Below are 23,776 nucleotides of genomic sequence, written 5' to 3' on the forward strand. Positions count from 1 at the left end.
AGCTAAAGGAACTACATCCATTTCCAAGAAATTTAAATGTGGGCAAGGTGTTTGGGTAAGAGTATGAAAACTTATATAGCAATAGCTTGACAAAAAATTTAGTTTCAAAGTATCTTGAAATATAAGATTCACAAGATTTTGAATTTATTTTCAAGTTCATCCCAACTTTGTCTGAACTATTTAATCAAATTTTCCTGACTTTTTAATCAACAGCATAGGCCATTTTTCTACACCAAAATAGAATTTGAGGGAATATTAGCAAATGTATACAAGTATGGGTATTATTAGAGGTTCACTAATCTATACATTTAAGATATTACATGTGTTAATGTATTTATATTTGAGAAATGCTAGCAAATTAATGAAATAGAACTAAATTAGAAATGCCAAATTTTATTTTTCTTTTAGTGAAGAAAGTGTGCGCACTGTTATTTAAAATGCATTAGTCAAAACCAAAAGTTTTCATGGTTTGAAATAATCTTGCAAATAAACTAGTAAACCTCATAAAATTCAAATTTTAAATATGGAGTTCTTCAACACCTCAAAATAGTAACCACAGCCATATTTAGTATGAATTAAATATTTTGCATGCATAATATTATCAAATCTCCAAAAGAAAACTATAAAATTTGTATTATTATTATTATTATTATTATTATATTTTAAATAAATTAGCAGTTGAGACTTGTAGAAATTGTTATGCTTTAATTTAGAAGTTTTATAAGTAGCAAAGCTAAAATTCAAATTTAGCATAAATTTGTGTGAACTTACAGTGTGTTCTGTCAACCTCTACTCATCAACTAACATAAATTTATATATTGATACCAATCATGTCAGTTCTATTTTCAATATAGATGCATCATGTTTTGTGGGTAGGGTTCAAAAACTTCTACTTTCCAGTTATTTTCCAGTATTTTTGACCCTGAGATTGGTTCTCTATTTTTTCAAAAAAGTAAAAGAACATATCTACTATGTTTAAATTGATTTAGTCTGATTTTCTCCTTTTAAACAGTTTCAGGTTAGTAGTATAACTTTTTTTTTTTGTACTATAAAGTCTATTGTTCTATGCTTTTATTTTAAACTTGTGCAAGGTGTGTGGTGTGTATGCATCCACTAAAAATTCCTTTTTTTGGTTACCTGCTACTCAGAATTAACTGTAAGTCTTTAATTTTACCTGGAAACTCTAAGCAACTCTTTCGTTGATGAGAATAATAGTTAAGTTGATTTGAATAAAATGATTAATCAGATCCTAAGAGAATTGCAGAGAATGAATTAGAGAGATTTTTTTATGTGCTAGTTTTTAATAAAGTACATCAATGCAAGGTGACCTTTACTTTCAATGTTTAATAGTTACGAAAAAAGTAGAAGAAAAATTAAAATACTAAATTTATATGAAATTTGAAATTGGCAAAAGAATAAAATGTAATCATTTAAATGCTGGAATTGGGGCCTCCCTGGTGGCGCAGGGGGTTGAGCACCGCACTATAAAGCAATCCGAGACCTCTGCAGCACGAGTTCGATCCCTGGCCGGTCAGAGAGAAACCCACATGGCGAGGCAGACCTCTCCTGTCTTGCCTGCTGCTACCCTCAACAGTGGATTTCAGTCCGTCTGCCTGTTCTGCTCTCCACTTTGTCTCTGGTGAATCCTCTTATCCTGCATCTCTGACCTGTGCCCCAGCTCTTGTATACATAAATAAATCAATCTTAAATTTAAAAAAAAATAAACTAGTAAATGCTGGAATTGGTAAATGTAGTCAATAAAAGGTTATTTAATGTATCTGTAGTACAGATTAGTTAGGGAGAATGTTTAGAAAAGAGGTAACTAATAGAGAAATTAGTTGTCAAATTAGTGTATAAAATAATGACAGCAGAACTATGGAAGTAGCAGTAGAATAAAGAATAAAGATGGTGTGAGGGAATGAGGTGGGCTCTTTTTAAGTTATAAGCAGCTGAGTTATAAGTTACTGGGTTCAAGCCTGGTTGTAGACTTCCATCAGTTTATTCAATTTTATAAAATAATAATAAAAGTCTGAGAAGTGAAATCAGGGTTATGAGCAATTTTTATTGAAAATGGAAATACTTGAAGAAATGTAGGGAGAAGTGTCTCTTAGAAGTTTATACGTGATAAGAAATAGTATAAATTTAGAGTGTGGACAGATTGTTCAATAAGGTGTTATGAAAGTGGTGAGAAGTAGCAGTTGAGGATGAGAATGCCCCTATTTTTGACTTAGTAATACTAGAAAATTGCAGATGAAACAAAAATATGGAGACTTTAGGTAAAGGAGGTATTCCATTTTAATTGAAGGAATAAAATTTGCTTAAATATTTACTGACTATAGAAAAATTTGTGGATAAGTAATATGTAAGTTAAAAAAGAACAAGAAATGCACAGTGTTGCTGAATTAGACAGAAAGAAGTGAAGATGAGCCTCCTGGTGGCACAGCAGATTGATCACAGTGCTGCGAAGCTGTCCACAGTGATGGTTAGATCCTGGCCGGCAGGCGAGGGTCCCACAGGGGTCCCACATGGTGCAGCAGACCTCTCCTGTCGCTCCCGCTGCTCCCTTCAGCAGTGTATTTCATCAGTTTTCCTGTTCTGCTCACTGTTCTGTCTCTGGTGAATCCTCTCACCCTCCCAGCTCTTGTATAAATAAAATAAATCTTTTGGAAAAGAGGGAGAGATACGTGAAAGTAGGTGGCAGGAAGGGCACAGTGCAGGATATCTATGATCTGGCAGACCTGATAAAGGAGGAGTTCTGGAGCCCTTGGTGGTTTTCTCAGGCTTTTATGGAGCTTTTACATGTAGTGCAGCAACCAGGTACACAGCAGGCAGGCCTCCAAGCCCCCAGCAAGTCTTCACTCTGGGCTTCTCTGGCTGTCTTTGTCCCCTTCTCTCTCCTGTCTCTGCTTCTCTTGGCAAATATATCAATACTACAGTCATGGCCCACAGAAGTAAACAACATAACTTATTACAATGTAATATAATGCAGGTGCCTCATCAAGCAGGGCAATCCTAATGGCAGGAGGGCAGAAAAGCCTGAAAATCATTTACCCTACAGTAGATGTTACAGATTTTACTGACAAATTTTACTGACTGTAGACCATTCACCTCACTGATGAATATGAATCACAAAATTAAACTAGAAAATGTCCAAAAACACATAGATGCACTACCTCAAGCATGGAGAGATGATATATAAAAATTTTCAAACTATAAAATGGAGTTATGGATTCAAATATGTGTGTATATATATATATATATACATATACATATGTATATGTATATAGATTTACATTGCTAGCCCTTGTATGCTTTATATTTGAAGTTTGTGCAATTGGGAAAGTGATAGTGATCAAAAATTAAATAAATATGAACTTTCTACAATTATTATACAAACCTTGAAGAAAATGGAATTGATTTAAGCAATATTTGAAAAATCTGTTTCAGAAATAATCGACAATGCACATAAGAGTAGAGATCATACTTAAATGATTACATAAAATTTAACAAGGGATTTTAAACTCAGTATAAATTATATTGTAATATGGCTGCTAAAGAGCAAATATAATCTGAGATATTATTGAAGGAAATAAAATGATTAGAACTCTTATTTGCAGTACTGCATTCTCTCCCTGAAGACTTGATTGAAAATATTATTTTCTAGACTTAATTTAACATTTGCACAGGGTTATTATCTAAATGCAAATAAAGAATAGAGTGATCTAGTCAGATGAAGAATTTTTGAAGGAGTCATGGATGGGTAGTATCGGGAAAGCAAGATTTCTGGGAAAAATTTTTCCTCAAAAATTTGTACAACTACCGTGTGTTGATTTTCACATGTAATTATATATTGTCTTTGACTACTTTAAATACAAATGAACATTTTAACATTATATATTGTATACATTATGTGCATTGTATAATTATGCATTATACATTCCATGTGATGCATGATTTCAAACAGGAGTTACACCCCTCAAATTTAGAATAGGAATTACAAACTTTAATGAATTTGAGATAAAATCACAAATTACTATCAATAGAAACATTTTAATTAAGAGTGGGAAGAATAACTATAAAAACATTCTTTGAGTTTGTATTTTATATTTCTTTCTCTTCTTAGAAAGTAATTGCATTTCAGCTTAGTTCATTAATACGCTATTATTTCTTGGAATGCACACCTAATAAATCCTAATAATAAATATCCTCTCAATTGTGTTTACCTCCTCTTTCTATGAAATTTCTATGTTGTCGATCACTTTTCCATTACAAACATTTCTCTTTGATTTCTGACATTAACTTTGCCATTTTCCCTATTAGCCTAAAATCCTACCTTTAATTTTTTTCTTATTGATATTGTACCACCCTTGAGACGAGTTGGGGAGGGAGCAACGGGGACTAGAGTGCTGGACTCTAGGTACTTTTTCATGGAGGTGCTATGGTAACAGCACTGGAAAGTGGGGGAGCCTATGCTTCCAAAATATGAAGGACAATATAAACCAGTATTACCTCAATGATTTTTTTTTTAAAGTCACACAATAGATAAGTACATTTTCATATCCTTTGGGCTTCTTTCACTCGGTAATCTTTTCTATTATAATCCATTCACTACTGGAGTTTCAACTTCCAGTTCTTTGTGGATTTTATACCCATCTCTGTAAGTGGTTGCTAAGGACACTAAATATACAGACCATTACAAGATGGAATTGCTAGTTGAGTTAGTGTTGAATAGATTTTATCTGATCCATTTCCCACTATGAGTTGCATATAGCAGAACTGCCACTTCTATGCAATCAGTTTTTTTCGGCTATGCTTGATGATGCAGAGAGACCTTGACATTGTTAATTGGATGCATTTTTAATCTTCTAGAAAGGTTTTATATCTCAGAACTCTACAACTCCTCATTAGAATCTCCTCTTCTCTCAAGTTGCTATGGTTATGCCACTACCCCCTGCCATTCCCTTCCCACACTGGCATACCCAGGAGAACAGTACCCAGGAAAATATGACCTATATTATGATTGTTTGCAAAACTGATAGTGTGATTTCATCATGTTATTCTTGAAAAAGACTGAGGTGATAGACCAACTGCCACCTGGTCAAAGAATATCACAAAAGAGCCAGAAACCTCTGAACATCTCTGCTTTAGAAATACTCTACAAAGAGTAAGTCATTGATTTGCTTCTGAGAGTGTGGATGAAGTTTTAAACTTTAAAAGTAAAGATGGATCAAAGGAGTTTGTGTGATATTCCAATTAATATCACAAAATGATTAGGTTTGTGAAAATACAACAACATCAACTCAGTTTTATGGATGTAGAACAGAATTTTTGTAAAATTCAGCTTTTCCTGGTAGATTTTCTTTTTCTTATCTCCCACCCCTTTTACTAGCAGATTTTTGAGAATAAAAATGTTTATGAAATTAGGTAAACAAAAGGATAATACAATATTCTAATGTTAATGTTTTTTTAGATATTTATTTATCTATTTATTTATCTATCTATCTATCTATTTATTTATACAAGCACTGGGTACAGTCAGAAGCGCCGGAGGGTAAGAGAATTCACCAGAGCCAGAGCGGAGAGCAGAACAGGCAGACTGACGAAGTACACTGCTGAGGGGAGCAGCAGGCAGCAGGAAAGGTCTGCATGCCATGTGGGACCCTCCTCCGGTGGCCGGGGAGCAGCCAGGGATTGAACCAGCACTGCAGAGACTGCGGGCAGCTTCGCAACCCAGTGCTCAACCGCTGCACCACCGGGGAGGCCCTCTAATGTTAATATTACTTGAGCAATGATCATTTGTATTTGCTCTCTCTTTTGTATAGTGGAGAAAGGAGCTAGGTTTTTTCAGTACATTTTAATTTTCAAGCCAAAGAATTCTTGTAAGAATTCTGGTTTCAAAATGTCTATATCCATATGGCCCATGATCATATTAACCATGCATATGTTAAAGAGTATGGAATTCTCTGAGTTTGAAAATTCAGTGAAAAAACATTTGAAAATGCTACTTTAATTTTAAATTAGTCAATTTATGATGTCATATGTGGAATATAAAGGAAAAACAACAACAACAACAAAGGATAAGGCAAAACCATACCTAAATCAAAACCTAGGATGTCTGATTGCAGAATTGAGGCCAGCACAGGGGGTGAGGAATAGGGTGCAATGTACTATGGTGAAGGTTTATAGGTGCCTTTGTGGTGGGTGTGGTGAGGTGACTTACATATGAAGGGGGTGATGGTATTTCTGTGAATCAAGTACATTGTAAACCAATATTATCTCAATATTTTTTAATTAAAAAATAATAAAATATCTTTTCAACATTCATGAGGGAAAAAGAATTATATAATTTTCCCACCGGTTTATCCTAGTTTCCACACTTCTGTCCCTGCTCTAGTTTCTGAAATTTTCCCTAAGTGTGTCTGTAAGTGACTTCTACTTTTCATTTTATCATTTTATCTTATACCTCCAATACTTCCAGAACAATCATCTTATCACTACTGATATGTAAAGGCCATAAAAAATAAAATAAATTCACTGCTTTCCCCAAATGACTTTCCTATTTAAAATTGTGTGTGTGTGTGTTTGTATACAAGGGTGTGTGTATCTCCACAGATATAAATAAAATAATTGAAGTTGAAGTATTTGTGTTCTGAGCTCTAGGTCAACTCTACCAAAGATTTTCAATACTAACACACTCTATGCATTCGTATGTACATTCTGGAAAAAAAATAGTAAATTTTAGAAAATAACAAGATAACTTGAAGGTTAAAAAATAAGCCTAAAATATGTGCTTGGTTTTGTAAGAAAAAATTTTCACAGAAAATATAACCTAGTAAAGAAATTCAAATTAATTTGATTGTACTTTTCATGATGCCAGTTTGCTAGATGATGGATGCTGTGGTACAATAATTAGTGTATTTGGAGACAGAAATGCTATGTAACAAAGCATTATATTTTCTTTCTGCCTGTTTGTCTATTAGACCTTTAGCCTAACTCCTCTATCAAGTTCAATAACTTCTAACAACATTTTTTTTTAACTGCCCCAGAGTAAGAACTACCAAATCCAGTAAATTTGAACTGTCCAAATTTAACGAGCTTGCATGATAATCATGCTTATTCTATGTTTATACTCTGGAGCTTTCTGTGATTCTCTTTAAAATGTTTAATCCAGTAATGTGTGACTGAATTGATTTTTATAATAATTTATAGATTATGATCCACATTCTCAAAGTCCCATCTCTCAAATCTAGTGTTTCTGTGCTTGTTTTGTGTTCATTATAAGCTGTCTACATGAGACCTGGGTATGTGTAAAGGATGCACATTTCTGAAGTCTTGGTCTGGAATGTATGTGTACAGGTATGGGAGTGAAAAACACAAATATTAAAGCAAAAAGAGCTATTTGAATGGACTATGTCCAGGGTAAAATTACTCTCAGGTAAATATAGTTTTGATAAAATGAAATACAATTACATACGGAATTTAAGGGATTAGCTTTTCTGAGACACTCTGTACATTAGTCATATTGAATGTTAAGTATTATAGTACTGAAAGTAATATCAGCAGGAATGGTGGGATGCCCCCAAAAAAAATACAAGAACTAAGTTATAGATGTTAATGTAATTGATGTAATTATAAAAACAAAAAGAAAAGTTTACAAGATACATACTAGAAGACTGGTTATCTCAGAGAGAAAAGGATAGTTACAGGGAAAGGGTTTTATTAAATTTCTTTTCAATCATGTTCATGTATTACTCTTACAATGTGTATGTGAAACACAAAACAATTACTTATACCTCTGTGCATTTAATGTGAGAGAAATTTCAACTTCATAGTAACTCTGAGGAAAGGAAGTTATCAAGTAACTTCCCTTGGTTTTGAATTGGGAACTCTCAGAACTTCCATCACAATTAGTGCCAAGATCCAGGAAGGATTATAATTTAGAGCTGTAATGGAAACAGATAGTCCTGTACCAGTTAGGTGTTAACACTAGTAAAAAAAGTTTAAAAGAAGAGATCAGAAAAGAGTTTTCAATGCTGTCACATTCAGATCAAGGTGTGATTGGTTTTCCTTGTTTTTTTTTTTTTTGCCTTTCAAATTAAAAAGTTGCAGAACTTACAAAATTGTCAGTGCTATAGAAATAATAGATATGAAGGTTGGCATGAATGTTTATATCAATAACATGTCTTTGTGTATAGTACATTTTAATATATATTTTAATATTCATCTCAAGTCTTTTACAGTAACGATAATAAAATCATATACTTGTGGGCAAGATTTTACATTAAATATCATTGCTTCACAAAATACTATTAGAGCATTATGGAAGAGAAAATACTTTCACATATATATCCTTAAATATTAAACAATATGCACTTTATATAATTTTTCTAAGAAATATTTCAGTAGTCTACATAGTTCAATTATTGGTTCTAATTTACTGGGTTCTATATTCTGATACTCTGAAAAGAATGTATATTATGACAGAATTAATGTATTTCCAAGAAAAACTTTGAAAGGCATTTTAGCTAAAAATTAGATACTTTTATAAAAATGACAACTTTTATTTCAAATAAAAATTATCTTAAATCTTATAACTTCTTAAATATTAGATATGATAAACATTCTTTTTCTTAAAAAAAAAAAAAGAGAATGTCTGATTAATCAACTTATTTCTCTACCTGTCTCCCTGAGGCTCATGTGCAGACCCTGAGATTTAACAATGGGACTGACATCTTATGTTCCAGATGGACTCCTTAGGGATAAGACTAAACTTCACATATGGTCTTAATTCAGACAGAGAAGGCTTAGCTGTTACAACATGTAAATGGCTCAGGAATTAGAATAAGATAGAAATGTTTTTAAGTGGCTCAAAAATTGTAACCAGATGCATATTGAACATATTAATCATTCTATTTCCAAGTTTAATTTTACCTGCAATTGTAATTGATTCTACAAATTTTCCCACTATCCTACTGATGTCTAGCCATCTGGACATACCACATATTCTGACAGTGTTAGCTTTATGGGCAATAAGCAATTTTAAAATATGTAGAACTCAGTTTTCACATTTACTACATAAACCTTATTTTCAAATCTTAGGAATGAACTTTGATGTTCAAGTTATACATTCAGTTAGAGGAAAGGTTTGTGAAAATAGCTGGTATCAATAGTGTATAATGGTGGGCCTCCCTGGTGGCTCAAGGGGTTAAGATACAACCTATGAGGCTGTCTGTGGCCACTGCAGCACAAATTCAATTGGAGTTTGATCCCTGGCCGGCCAGTGAGCAACCCACATGGCGCGGCAGACCTCTCCTGGCTCGCCCGCTGCTCCCCTTTGCAGTGTGTTTCAGTCATTCTGTCTATTCTGTTCCCCATTCTGTCTCTGATGAATCCTCTCGCTCCCATACTTCTGGCCTGTACCCCAGTTCTTGTATGCATAAATAAATCAATACATATTTAAAAAACAGTGTATAATGTTACCTTTTTAAAAAATTCAGTTTTACTTGTTTATGCATACAAGAACTGGGGTATAGGCCAGAGGCGCTGGGGTGAGAGGATTCACCAGACACAGAGTGGGGAGCAGAACAGGCAGATCTACTGAAATGCTCTGCTGAGGGGAGCAGCAGGCAAGACAGGAGAGGTCTGCTGTGCCATGTGGGTATCTCCCTGGCCAAGGATCAAACTCATGCCTCAGTGGCTGGTGATAGTTTTTTTATTTGTTTTTTAAGGTTTTTTTTTTTTTTTCAGATTTATTTATTTATTTATACAAATCACAGGAGGGTGAGAGAATTCACCAGAGCCAGAGCAGGGAGCATAACAGGTAGAAGGACCGAAGTACACTGCTGAGGGGAGCAGCGGGCTGCAGGAGAGTTCTGCGCGCCATGTGGGACCCTCGCTGGTGGCCAGGGATCAAAAAGGGTGCTGCAGAGGCTGCGGGCAGCTTCGCAGCCCAGTGCTCAACCGTTGCGCCACGGGGGAGCCCTGGTGATAGTTTGATAGCACTGAAATTTTAACTCCTGTACCACTAGGGAGGCCAGTATAATGTTAGTTAACAGTAATTTCAAACTGCTAACAATAGTCAGTAAGCATTTATAAAGTGCGATTGCATAAATAAATTCACTTAAATTAAACCAATAATATTCTATAATGAAGTTTCAGAATATGATAAAATTTTATATCTCTGATGGTTTATATTTTTTAACAGAAATATTTTCTATACATGTATTTGCAAGTATGTATTCTTGACATAATAACTTAGTACTAAGCATTAATCTAAGGTTAGTATTTTGGAGGGGGGATCACTTGTTAGAACTATATCAATTAATGAACAACTATTTGCTGTTCATCACTTTTATCTATGTTTAAACAACTTACTAAAAATGCTAAATGTGAGTGGCCCTGGATAGTTTATTTTCAGTGGGTTTCCTTTGTAAATACTTCCACAGAGGAATATTTCAGTAGGAACTTGTTTCTGAATACTTTGTGAATAACTAATGATCTATGAAGCTGAAGTGAATTTTATGTAAGAAACCATGATATTCAAAACAACTACTTACTGTAGATTAGATCTCAAAAAAATCTGTGTAAAAAATCACTTCCAGGGTAAGTTTTAAAAGCATTTTTTAAATGTTGCATGAATTTTCACTAACATAATATGTGTAAATTGAAGCACTTATGACATACTTTGGTGATGGAGTGAAAACTTCTTAGACCTTTCCATTTTGAGTATGTTTGCAATTGACATTCATTTTAGTACAATTTTCTACCATTTCATAGAGCAACTGTGGTTAGCCATACGATTGGATACAGTCACTTGAAATTTTGAATCAAAATAGCTACATTACAATATAATTAATGGCATCCTTCTGGAGTTTCTAGTAGCATATTATACCATCATAATGATATACACTAATGTGCTAAGTATATGAAGAAGAATTTTTTTTTCTCAGTAACATAGTGTGGTCTTATGACTTCTAGTAGCACTGGCAGAAATGAGGACTAAATTATATATATTGGACTTGACTGGAAAAGATTTATTTTTTGCTCTGTTTTCATATTTTTTTTCATTTTTTACTGGGGAAAATGATGGCTGTTCAAATAAATTCTCTGAAATAGCTTCATGAGAACATTCAAGAAAAGGGAGAACTCCAGTATCAGAGGAGTAGATAGATTTTGATTCATGTTCCAGTTTTGAGTAATTTTGTGATGTTAGTCAAATATTTTATATTTCTATGTGACAGAAGTCTTATTTGTAAAATGGAAGTGTTTATAAGAGTTTGCAAGATTGTTATAATGACTAAATGGCATTAAAAGTAAATAAATATGAAAAATGATGTAAGTATTATATAAAATAAAATATTAAAAAATTAAATACTTAAAACTTTATTGGGACATGGTAAGCAATCAGTATGTTTTTGACATATTTACTGAAAAAGATGACTTCAAAAAATTATTCTGGGCCTGCCCTGGTGGCGCATGTGGTTGAGTGCCGTGCTGTGAAGCTCTCTGCAGCCTCTGCAGCACTGGTTCATCTCTGCCTGCCAGCGAGGGTCCCACATGGCTCTGCAGACCTCTTCTGTCTTGCCCACTGCTCCCCTCAGCAGTGTATTTCATCAGTCTGCCTGTTCTGCTCCCTGCTCTGTCTCTGGTGAATCCTCTCACCCTCCCGCACATCTGGTCTGTTCGCCGGTTCTTGTTAAAGAAATTTCTGACTTGTATATAACTTTGTTTTATCTTAATTTGCTCATAGTAGTACTTTCCAAGTAAACTCATTATTTATTATTTAAACTCATTATTTAAAGTGAATTACTCTTACATCATTATTTCTGAATGACAAATTATGTCTCCATCAAGAAACTAGTAAACAGAGAAGTGTTAGTTACATATCTAAATAAGAACACATTGATTATATTTTTATTATTTGAATATGGGAAATAAGGGAAACAATTAATAATCCTTTTAATTTGATTAGGGAAAAGGAGCATTAAATGTGAAAATCCTAATCTCTTTGACATGGTTACTCTGCATAGAAATGAGAGATTAAGTAGAGCTTGTACGAGTAGCCCTGTAATCTATAGTTCTAATGATAAACTTAAAAAAGTCTAGAGTGTAATTTGTACAAAGTAGCTTAGGAGAGAATGGGAAATATTGAGCAGCTGGGCTTATTTAGATATCTGATGCTCTGGATAATGTTATATAGACAGTATAAAGGCTAGATATTTTACAAAAATTATGTGCATGGATTTTGATAGTTAAAAGGACATACTGAAGGCAAAGGATTAAGTGAAATCTAGAATGTTTGGAACAATATATCAATATATGTGTATTTTATTTGTTTATGGAACTGCAATTTTCATACATTAACACTCATTATTTTAAAGTGTGTGCCATATGAGAAACACTATGTTAAAAAAAAATAAGTGCTGGGCCTCCCTGGTGGCTCAAGAGGTTAAAATGCATCTTATGAAGCTGTCAGCAGGCACCACAGCATGAGTTCGATCCCCGGCTGGCAGGGAGCAACCCACATGGTGCAGCAGACCTCTCCTTCCTTGCCTTCTGCTCCCCTCAGCAGTGTACTTTGATCAACCTGCCTGTTCTGTTCCCCACTCTGTCTCTGGTGAATCCTCTCACCCACCCCCACCTCTGGCCTGTACCCCAATCTTGTATGCATAAATAAATACATATTTTTTAAAAGTGCTCATTTTCTTTTTTGCCAGTCATCTTGTTGTCCTTAACTCAATTAATAAAGCTGCTATGTTTTCCTCAAGATATTTCTGGTGTGCATGTGTATGAATTCCATCTAACTAAGGTATATAGTTCTCTAGGATAGTGGCTGAAACTTCTGTTTTATGACCTTGTAAAAAGCTATAATTTACTTACATCCTAGAATATATAGTCTGATTGATTAATGAAAAGCCTAAGATTTAAGTTTTTTTAAGCCACCTTATAATTTTAAGCTTTCATTATAATCAATAACTTCCTTATTGATTTCCTGTATCGATTTCCTTATTGATTTCTTATCTGTGAATCCAAATAGCTTTTAATTAAAATTCATTGCATCACAATCCTAAAAAAAATAAAAAAATAAAAATGAAGTGTACAACACAGTGACCTTGAGGTATTTATTATATATTGTTCACAGTAGCCTATTTTGTTCACCTTTATCTCTGTGGCATCAGCATAATGTCTCCTTTTTTATTTCTGGTTTTTGTTATTTGAATCTTCTCTTTATTCTTATTTTTGTTAAGAATGTCAGTTTTGTCAATCTTTGCTAATTAATTCTACAATTACACATTGTAGTTGGAAAAGATGTTTGGTGCAATGTCAGTTTTCTTAAATTTAAAATACTTTGTGGTGTAGAATGTGGTCTACCCAGGAAAATAGCCTGTGTGCCTGAGAATAAGGGTGTATTTTGGGCCTCCCCAGTGGCGCAGCAGTTGAGCGCTGGGTTGCGATGCTGCTCTCTGTCTCTGCAGTGCTGGTTCGATCCCCAGCTGCTCCCTGCCACCGGAGGAGGGTCCCACATGGCGCGCAGACCTCTCCTGCCGCCCGCTGCTCCCCTCTGCAGTGTACTTTGGTCCTTCTGCCTGCTCTGCTCCCCGCTCTGGCTCTGGTGAATTGTCTCACCCTCCTGCGCTTCTGACTGTACCCAGTGCTTGTATGTATAAATAAATAAATAAATCTTAGAATAAAAAAGAAGAAAAAGGGTATATTTTGCAGTTGTTGATTGGACTTTCTGTTTATACTTTTTGCTTCAATTGTTTACAGTGTAATTTAGTTCTCCAATTCCTTCTCAATCTTCTCTCTGATAGTTCTGTTCATTATTAAGCAGTAGGGTATTTCTACGTCCCCCTTTTTTTTTATTACAATGTGTTTTCCCCTTCAATTCTGTCATGTTCACGTCATATATTTGGGTACTTTGCTGTTACGTGCACCTAAATATATATTTACAACTCTCTTAACTTCTGGTGAATTGACTCTTTTATTGCTACATAATGTCTTCTTTGTCCTTTGTGACAATGTTTTACCTAAATCCTATTTTGTGTTATAAAATTATGGCCACTCCTGTTCTCTTTTGAGTACAGTACAATGGCAATATGAAATTAGAGAAACATTTTTCATACATAATCAATTTAAACCATAAAAATATAAATTTATAATTATTGCAACTATATATTGTAGAACTTTCCAAGTTTATGATTAAAGGGATTTTTATTAATTTATTATTTTAGTACAATGATTAAATAGACACAGAAAATTATGTAACTTTAAAATTAGCTAGAGCTCACAGAGGTAAATAGTAAAATTTGCATTGCTATGCACATGTGTTATGTGTTATGCACATGCATAATTTATCTGTACACACAAATATATTTATATATGCTTAGCCACACATGCATATAATTCATATTTACGTGTGTGTTTACCTGTAGATTATTTTCCCAAAGAAATAATGGATATTTTAAGTTTTTATGATTTAAGCTTCAGATTGTGGATGTACAACAGATTTTCCACTAGGATCTTATACTGCGCCTCTTAAAGATATCTTTTTAGGTAGCAGTATTTTTTAAACTTAAAAGCATTTTGGCATGTTTTTCATTCCATAATAGCTAGATTCTATGAGTGATTTTTTCCCTTCTATTTTGTTAATATCAAAATGAAATGTCTTTATTCTCTTCTAAAAGTAATATGTATTATATGAGTTCAAGTAGATCGATGTCTAATATTTCAACTTAGAGTGTAGAGACCCTAAATTTACTTTTGAAGAACATTTCCCATATATTAACATTAGCAATTTCTGGCAAAAGTAAAGTGAGTTTCTTGTCTTACATTTGGAAACTACACTTGACAGCTGTGAGAAAAAGAAAAATACTTTTCTTGTGTACACTGCTTTTCCTCCTTATTACATTGGATTTATTTGAAAACAGGTGTTCAAAAACACAGTTTTTTTTAATTTAAAAAGCATATACATGAAAATAATAAGTATGAATATATATAATATGCATGTACAAGTACAAATATATGTTTATATAAATAATTCACGTAATTATTGGTCTACTTAGGGGGAATTATATGTGTTTAGTTAGCTAAAATAGATATGGAAACATGGACAGAATTCAGTGTGCACAATCTTTTTAAAATAAAATATATATTTGTGTGTATTTAAATTAATGTAGAAGCATATGCAGGGAAATACTGGGTAAAGAAAAAACATGATCTCTTCTAGCCATACTGAGAAAAATGTAGGTATATTGCTCATCTTCTGTGCCTCGTAAATGATGATAATTATATTTGTTATCACTTATATTCTTTATTTTTCAAATTCTATAAAATATTAATGCATTGAAAACATAATAAAAATTTCATGGGTACAATGAAAAAATGTTTTCAGACTTGCCAAAAAAATTGTTCAGGAAAGTGAGGTACAAAATATACTTTTTCATTTTAATCACTTTTAACAAGAATAAAATTATGGTAAAATATTTCCTAATTCTACATTTTTTTAGTATCCAAAATTGTCACTATTAAAATATGAGTATTATAACTGTGATCAAGTCCTGTCAGTTACTTTCCACATTATTTTATTCTCTGGTTGATTAGCTGGGAGTAAAGACAAACTTTATTCCATGGATCTAAGGTCAAAGTCATTGCCACACATCCATTTTTCCCTTCAACAGAAACATAAACATACACACACACATACACACACACACACACACACAAATCTAATCCTTATGTCGATTCAGAAGAGGGCTTGATTTATAAGTGTGACCCCTTTCATTTTTTTTATTTGTGTTTAATGAATATACATGCGAACTCAAACCTTCATTAGCGATCATGTTGCAACTAGGTATAGAATTAAAAATAGAAAATGTTATTTCTCAAAAAGTTTTCAATATAACAGCTGGATTGTAGACACAGCAGTCATAAATCTTCACAGAAACTTGGCACTAACAATGCAGGTTGTAGTTTGCTACCTCTCTTCTGAGTTCCATACCCATATTTCAAACTCCTTGCAGATCATATAAACCATGATAATTTTGTCTTGTATGTTCACCTCTTATTCCATTTTTTTCCCTAGTGAGTTTTATAAAGCACCCAGATCCATTTTGACTTTTTTTTTTTTTTGGATTCTTCTCCCACTCCTGTAACTAGAGTTAGTAGTTGGAGGTTCTAGTTCTTAGGGATATAGAATTTAACAAAGCTATTCCAAGAGATAGGTAAAAGCTGAAGAATAATTGTCTTTAGCTTATATCCTACTCTTACCATCTAGTAATAATGGCAAACATTTTCTACATCTTATAGCTTTCTCCCTAAGGAATAGCACCGCATATAAAACAGATTCTCTCTGTAAGGTTTTGATAGCTCAATCAGTTGGTACATTATTTAAAAGCAAATTTTCCCTGTGACACATTCATATAAGAAAGTTTATATCAAGTGGAGATGGATCATTAAAAAAAAAATAAGGAAACTCCATCTGGGTAGTTAAGTCTGGTGCCATTAAGTCTGGATTTGATCATATACAAATTTCATTGTTTGCTTTTCTTTTTCCTTTCTAAATTTTGAGTTATAACTTAGATTTTATATTTTTAAAGGTAAGAAATATATAATACTCCTTGCCTCTATGTCCAGGATAACACTGGCATTGACATCTCCTTTAATGGATGAAAAAAAAAAAAAAAGGAAAAGGAAAACTGTTGTTATGAAAACAAATAAAAAAAGGAAACTCATGTACTCATGATGTTGATGATGTTGATGTAGCAGGAGGACATACCAGATGAATCTAAATTCATCAGTTAGATATTCATATATTATAGAAAATGTAAGCAATGTGTATGCTCACATATTTATGTTTATATACATAAAATAATATTATATATGGTTATATAAGGATCTCCTTTTTAAAAATAGTTGCAGTTTTTTTTTAATATTGAGGTAACATTGGTTCACAATATTGCATATGATTTAGATGGAACTGGAGGAGTTTATTCTAAGTGAAATAAATCAGAGGGAGAGAGATAAATACTGTATGGGATCTTCTAAAACTGTCTAAACTCAATTAAGAATACATCTTTACTTAATTTGATGTTTTCAAGATAGCTTTTTCTGCTCACCACCAGACTTATGGTCATTTTGTTCAGTGCCTTGGAAGGTACATGTCACTGCTGCACAGTGGAAACCCATGAGCATACCCAAATTGTTTATTCTTCACACTAGGAAAAATAGCCAGTCATGCTGTCTTTTACTTACCATATCTGTTGGGTTTATAGCATTCTTGCTCCCCGATTGCTCTGAGCACAATAATAAAATTATCTTTATAAAGAAATAAACTGAATTGAAAATAAAGAGCTAAAATGAGCATTTGGCAGAATGTGGCTGAGTCAGAACTCAAATGCAGATTTGCTTCATCAGTCTTTACCCTGCACTTAATCTTTCCTCTGTACAGTGAAGTCAATATGAGTCACTCATAATAAGTTTTGATTTAGGAGGCAGGAACATGATTTTTTAAATTTAAATTCTGACATTAAAGGTAGTGAGTAGTTTTATTTTCAATTTCATATAGTTTTGCTGAAAAATAAAAATGAATACCACTCCATCATTTTGGCAGACACTTTAATGCCAGCCATTTAACTATCTTCTGAAATAGAATGCTGCCTGACCTTTACTCTTTTCACCAAAAAGAAATTGTAAAAGCCCAACAAAAATGTAATTTTCAAGCTTTACAATAGTTGAGGAGAGGGAAGAATAGACTAAGAGTCGAATCTGAAAATAAAACAGAAAAAAATAGTATGTAGTGGAGGATGTTTTTAGATATATGTGAGAGAAAATGACTGTTTTTGATTGATAACATATCTCGTGGTCCAAACTCAGAGTCATGTTTTATATAGCTAGTAAAAGTGTTTAAGAAAAACTAGAAATGAATACTGAAAAGCTCTCACCTTATTAAAGGTAACTTTATAATAAAGACAATTAGTCAGTTACTCCCATATCATCTCAGCCTAATTTCTTGTGATTAAAATAATTCCCCAGTTATAAAAATTTTCACTTTTGAACTCAAATGCCAAGACTTAATAGATTATGTTAGATACTTAATTTATAAAAATAATGATAGAATGCTGTTGCTTTAAAATGCCATGTAACTACCCACAATATTTTAAAACTGTGTCTGAGTAAACCGTGACACATTATTGACAGTTCAAATTATTATGAAAACAATATTGTTATCCTCATGACATTTGGGGAATCTTCTTTTTGTGCTTGAGACATGGTGTCATTAATTTTTTATATAGAAATATATGTCAACAAGCTAACTTTTTATATGAGCAAACTAGTCACTCTTGTAGAGTAGGAATAAAACTAAGATTAATATGCTCTTTTCTAAATAATCAAATGATTAAGCCTAGTAGTTTTTAAAATGAGCAAACTTAATCACCTTGTATATATCGAGGTTATTTTTGAACACCACTTGTACAATTGCAGCAGCTGAAAAGGCGCTTTTACAAATTCCTATTATATTATCCTATTTGTATACCTAGTCTTGATATTTGAAGCATATTTAGCTCAACTTATTTTACATTCTTAGAAGATGGTGTGCAATTCTTTTAGAAAACTGAAGGGCTGGAGGGGAGAGAGTTGGAAAAAGAGTAACAATGAGGCTTTGATTAATGTACCAAATTTCCTCTGTATAACTTCAAGCATGTTTCCCTAAATTATCTCAGTTTACCTTGTAATATTCCTCTTAAGGTGAAATAGTTAAGCGTTAGAACATCTGTCAGATGGAAAGTCTAGAATACAATTCAATTGCTATTTGGTCTCGAAAAATGCACTAGATTTCCAGTAATGTTAGGTTTGCATTTATTGAACAAATATTCCTACTAAAATTGAAATAATTTTTGGAGACATCTGAAAGCAGGTCAAAAGCAGGCAGAAACTGGAGTAAATGTAATCCTTTCAAGAAGGGAACACATTTGTTGAGATCTGCATTTATATGACTATTTCCGTGAAAACTGTGATCAGTGAGTAGAGGTCAAGCAAAGAGCTAGGGGGATGTCAGAAATCAGAAGATAGAATTTGGAATCACTAAAGTCATTGAAAATTAAGACAGCTCCAGGAGGATGAGACATACAAGTGCACACACACACACACACACACAGAGGACCAAATCTTTATATTTCCATCAGTCATTTCATTGTCACTAAATTGGAAATACAAGGGTCCAGGAAACAAACAGCAACTGGAATATTTTAAGACTAAACAGATATTTAAGTAGTTCTCTAACATAAGGAAGAGTCACTGGAAGTTTGAGTCCCAACAAGTTAAAAGGATTTGGTAACAATCTTCTATTAAAATCACTGAAACGGGCCTCCCCAGTGGCACAGCGGTTGGGCGCTGGGTTGCAAAGCTGCCTGCAGCCTCCGCGGCGCCGGTTCGATCCCCGGCTGCTCCCCGGCCACTGGAGGAAGGTCCCACATGGCGCGCAGACCTCTCCTGCCGCCCGCTGCTCCCCTCAGCAGTGTGCTTTGGTCCTTCTGCCTGCTCTGCTCCCCGCTCTGGCTCTGGTGAATTCTCTCACCCTCCCGCACTTCTGACTGTACCCAGTGCATGTATAAACAAAACAAACAAACAAACAAATAAATAAATAAATAAAACATGCCTCTTTAAGAAAGAAAGAAAAAAATATTAAAAAACAAAAAAAAAAACAAAAAAACACTGAAACACTGAAAGGTCACTACTTAGAAAAAGGATCACATCCTAGGACTGGTACCCTGCTGCAATGACCCTAAACTTACACAGGACAAATTGCACTGCCAGTATACTATCTTTTAGAATAACAGAACAATCTGCAGGAGCAGCAAACAAAACCCAGATTCTCTACTACATACTTATTCTCAAATACTGTAAAAAAATAAAAACTTACTGGAAAAGCACAAACACGAAATGTGACTCAGTTGAAAGAATAAGCCAATCAAATTAACTTAATGGCAACTCAAATGTTGACATTAGCAAAAATAATTAAGATAAATATTTTAAAGATTTTGTAGAGCAAAATTTATGGGAAGTTCATCAATTGAAAAAGTAGAATCAAATGAAAGTTCTAAAACATTTAAAACTACATGTGAAAAAACATCAGTATGGGTAAAGATCAGATCACATACAACAAAGAAGGTTTAATGAATTGGGATATGTCAATAGAAATTATCCAAATTGAACAGGGAAAGAACAAAAAATGAACATTTCATATATAACCTACATGAATATCAAAACATTATGCAAGATAAAATAAGACAAAACTGAAAAATATTCTAGGTATTTCAAGTTCTATAACTAATGATGATAAAATGAGAAAGTGATTACTTTTGTTGGCGAAGTTGACAAAAATATGGCATTGGAAACTTTCTGGAGTTATAGAAATATTTGACATCATAATTGGAATCTTTGTTGCTAAGAGTAATCTGTTATCAAACTCATTAAGGGTACATTAAAATTTGTCTTAAATTGTATGAAAATCATTTCACAATTAACATTTAAAATGAATTATTAAAGATAATACTAGATTCTGAGAATCATTGAATCTCATAATATTTCTGTTAAATCACTGCTTTCTGCAAAAGAAGTGTGGCTAAAAGCGGTGTGAAGTGGTGTCCAAGTTTCAATCTCTACCCCAGCATACGTTAGTGAAAAACAGTATTTCTCAACTTCAGTCGTGGATTGAAGTTTTTTTTTTGTTTAAACTCTCTATATATTCTATTTATCTTAGAAACACCTGATATATTACATTTTTAATAAACTGTAAATATACTCTTCATTTGATTGACTAGCTATTCACATATAAATATTGAAAGATCAAATGTTGATCTCAGAATTAACCCAGTATACTTCATGCCACTGGAGAATGATTAAACGAATTAATGTCACTAAACCTATGATACTCAATCTAGGAGAGATAGAGGGGCATTCAGATAATCTTCCAATCAACAAAGACTTCATTATTCTGTAATAGTTTGGTGTAAGGTACATGATTTGATCTGCCTATAGAAAGTAAATCAAATATGCATGAGATTTTAGAATTGAATAACATCCAATGGTGAAAATAATCATTCCATAAATATGGATGCAATTTCTCAGAGTGAGTTGACTAGAAATCATGATGAGAGAATCAAATTCATGAAGATACTAAGCTGATCTTTGTATACCTGGATTCTAGATTTGCAAATTATCCTTGCTATCCTTGCTAAAATACATTGGTTGCCTCCAAATCAATACTCATGGGCTACTGAGGTCATTTAGGGACAAGGCGTGAAAATTTGAGTTACCCCAAGACATGTTCCCAGCTCAGGTCCTACAGGATATCTCTGTGTCTTGAATTCTCATACAGAGTTAATAAGAAAATGGAGATGACAGGTAGAGAGAGGTACAGTGTAGCATAAGCTCCGGCTATGGGGCCAGCTGGATGGGGTTTGAATGACAACTCTAGCATCTATAAGTACTCTAACATCTATAAATAGATTGGCCTCAGGCATATCACTTAACACTTCTATACCCAGTTTTCTCTTGTAATATATAAGAAATAAAAACCCTCAAGATGTGTTGCTTTTAAGATTTTAAATTACAATCTACGCAAATTTTGCATATAGGTATTTCCCCTTCAGAAACAATGTTTCATTATTTGCTAGTTCTGTATTAGCAGTGACTTCTGTAGAACATAATGACCATGAATATCAAATCTATTTGTTTTCTTTAAAGACTCATTACATTACAGTCACTCTATTTTTTTGAAAGGGGAATTTAGAAATTTCTCTAATACTCAATATTTGTAAACCTTCATAATTATGTCTACCTTAGATCCGCAATTTATTGAAAAAAAAAACTTTTCATGTCATTTCATTTATTTTGCAAAAAAGTAGAGCATGCCATGTCACAGTGGATATTTAGTGAATGTAATGTGTATGTTATAGCAGAATGAAAGAATGGTTAGAATTACCAAGAAGCACTAAAAAAAAAAAAAAAGAAGAAGTAAATATGTAATAATGTTAGAAAATAGTCTTTAATTGAGATGATGCATAAGGTGTACAAACTAGTCATCAGATGCTTGTTTAATTGTCCCCAGAGCTACCAAATATTTGAGGGTGCACTTTTCCACTTCCTGTAAGACAAGGTTATTTTCAGCTAAAAGACTTATGTCTATAATCTCGCCATAAAAACATAAAATCACTCATTCTATTTAGCTCTCCCTTGGGGACATTTAATATTGCTTTCACAGGTAGTAGAGTTCATCCTCTACCAAAAATATAGACAGCCAAACGTTATCCCAACCAAATTCATAAAGAGGTTTCTATGGATACAAATTTATATTTCTAGATTTATTTTTAATCATTCAAAAACTATCACTTGAGAATTAGAAGACTTGAGTCAGTAGAATATTTAGAGTAATTTCTTATTTTAGTTGCATCTCTTTTCTTATATTATCTTTTTAGACAGGTAAAGTAAGACTTAGTTTAGAGAGATCTAGTTTTCTTTGCTTCCTCTTGTATTTGAGTTTTTCACTTTGAACACAGTCTTGAAATTTTCTCTCACTATTGTCACCTGTTTAGTTATTGTTCTATTTTCAGGTGTTTACAACTCTAAACTGCATCATACAGAAAGTTTTCTAAAAAAGATAAATTCAAAATGGCTTTCTTTAGTGATTCTAAATGGTGATGTTTCACCATGTAAAATCTATAATGCTGCCAATCCATATTCTTCATGTATCAGTTCATGTAACTGTTATGATTTTAACAGCTCTTTTATTATATAATTCTATTTTATTATATAAATAGCTATTTTATTATGTAAATATGTACCACCTGATTTCTCCTTTAGTTAAGATAAATTCAAAATCTCTCTTATATGAATATCTAGCATATGTTCAGATAGTTAAGATAGTTAATTAAGCAATGCAGTCTTGTGTGCTTAGTATGTGATATCTTGTCAGTCAATGATAGTCATTGAAATGATAGTCAATGAAATATTTTTTAAAAATATTTATTTATTTTTACACAAGAGCTGGGGTATAGGCCAGAGGTGCAGGAGGGTGAGAGGATTCATTAGAGACAGAGCGGGGAGCAGAACAGGCAGAAAAAAGAAATACACTGCTGAGGGGAGCAGCGGAGGCAACAGGAGAGGTCTGCCATACCATGTGGGAATCTCCCTGGCTGGCCGAGAATCAAACCTGCACTGCAGAAGTTGCGGATAGCTTCACAGCACTGTACTCAATCCGCTGCGCCACCAGATTGAAATAGTTCTATTTTTATTATTTATTTATTTTTATTTTTTGGTGGGACCCTTGCCGGTGGCCAGGGAACGAACCGGCGCTGCAGAGGCTGCGGGCAGCCTCGCAGCCCAGCACTCAACCGATGCGCCACCAGGGGAGGCCTGAAATATTTTTAAATAATTGCCAAATACTATATTAGTTGTTGGTAATATGATGGTATGAAAATTTAAAAAAGAGAGTTTGTTTCATGAGTTGATGATTTAATGGAGACATTCATTAACCAAGGAGTTTTAGCATTCTGTGTTGAGAACATATTCTATAAGAAGTTAACTTATAAGGAAAGTGAATTTATTCCCCTGAGGAAGTGAATACTAATGTGAATTCTGAAGAAGAGGTATTAACTAAGTGATAAAGGATTTTAAAGCTTCCTTTACAAAGGAACACCATGTAGAAAGGAGGGCTCAGTGTTGAAGAAATAACTTTGAGAAGGTTATACTACACAGTTAGGCATTAATCAGATTATTC

This window comes from Talpa europaea (genome assembly GCF_964194135.1).
Source record: "Talpa europaea genome assembly, chromosome: 6".
In the NCBI taxonomy this organism is placed as follows: Eukaryota; Metazoa; Chordata; class Mammalia; order Eulipotyphla; family Talpidae; genus Talpa; species Talpa europaea.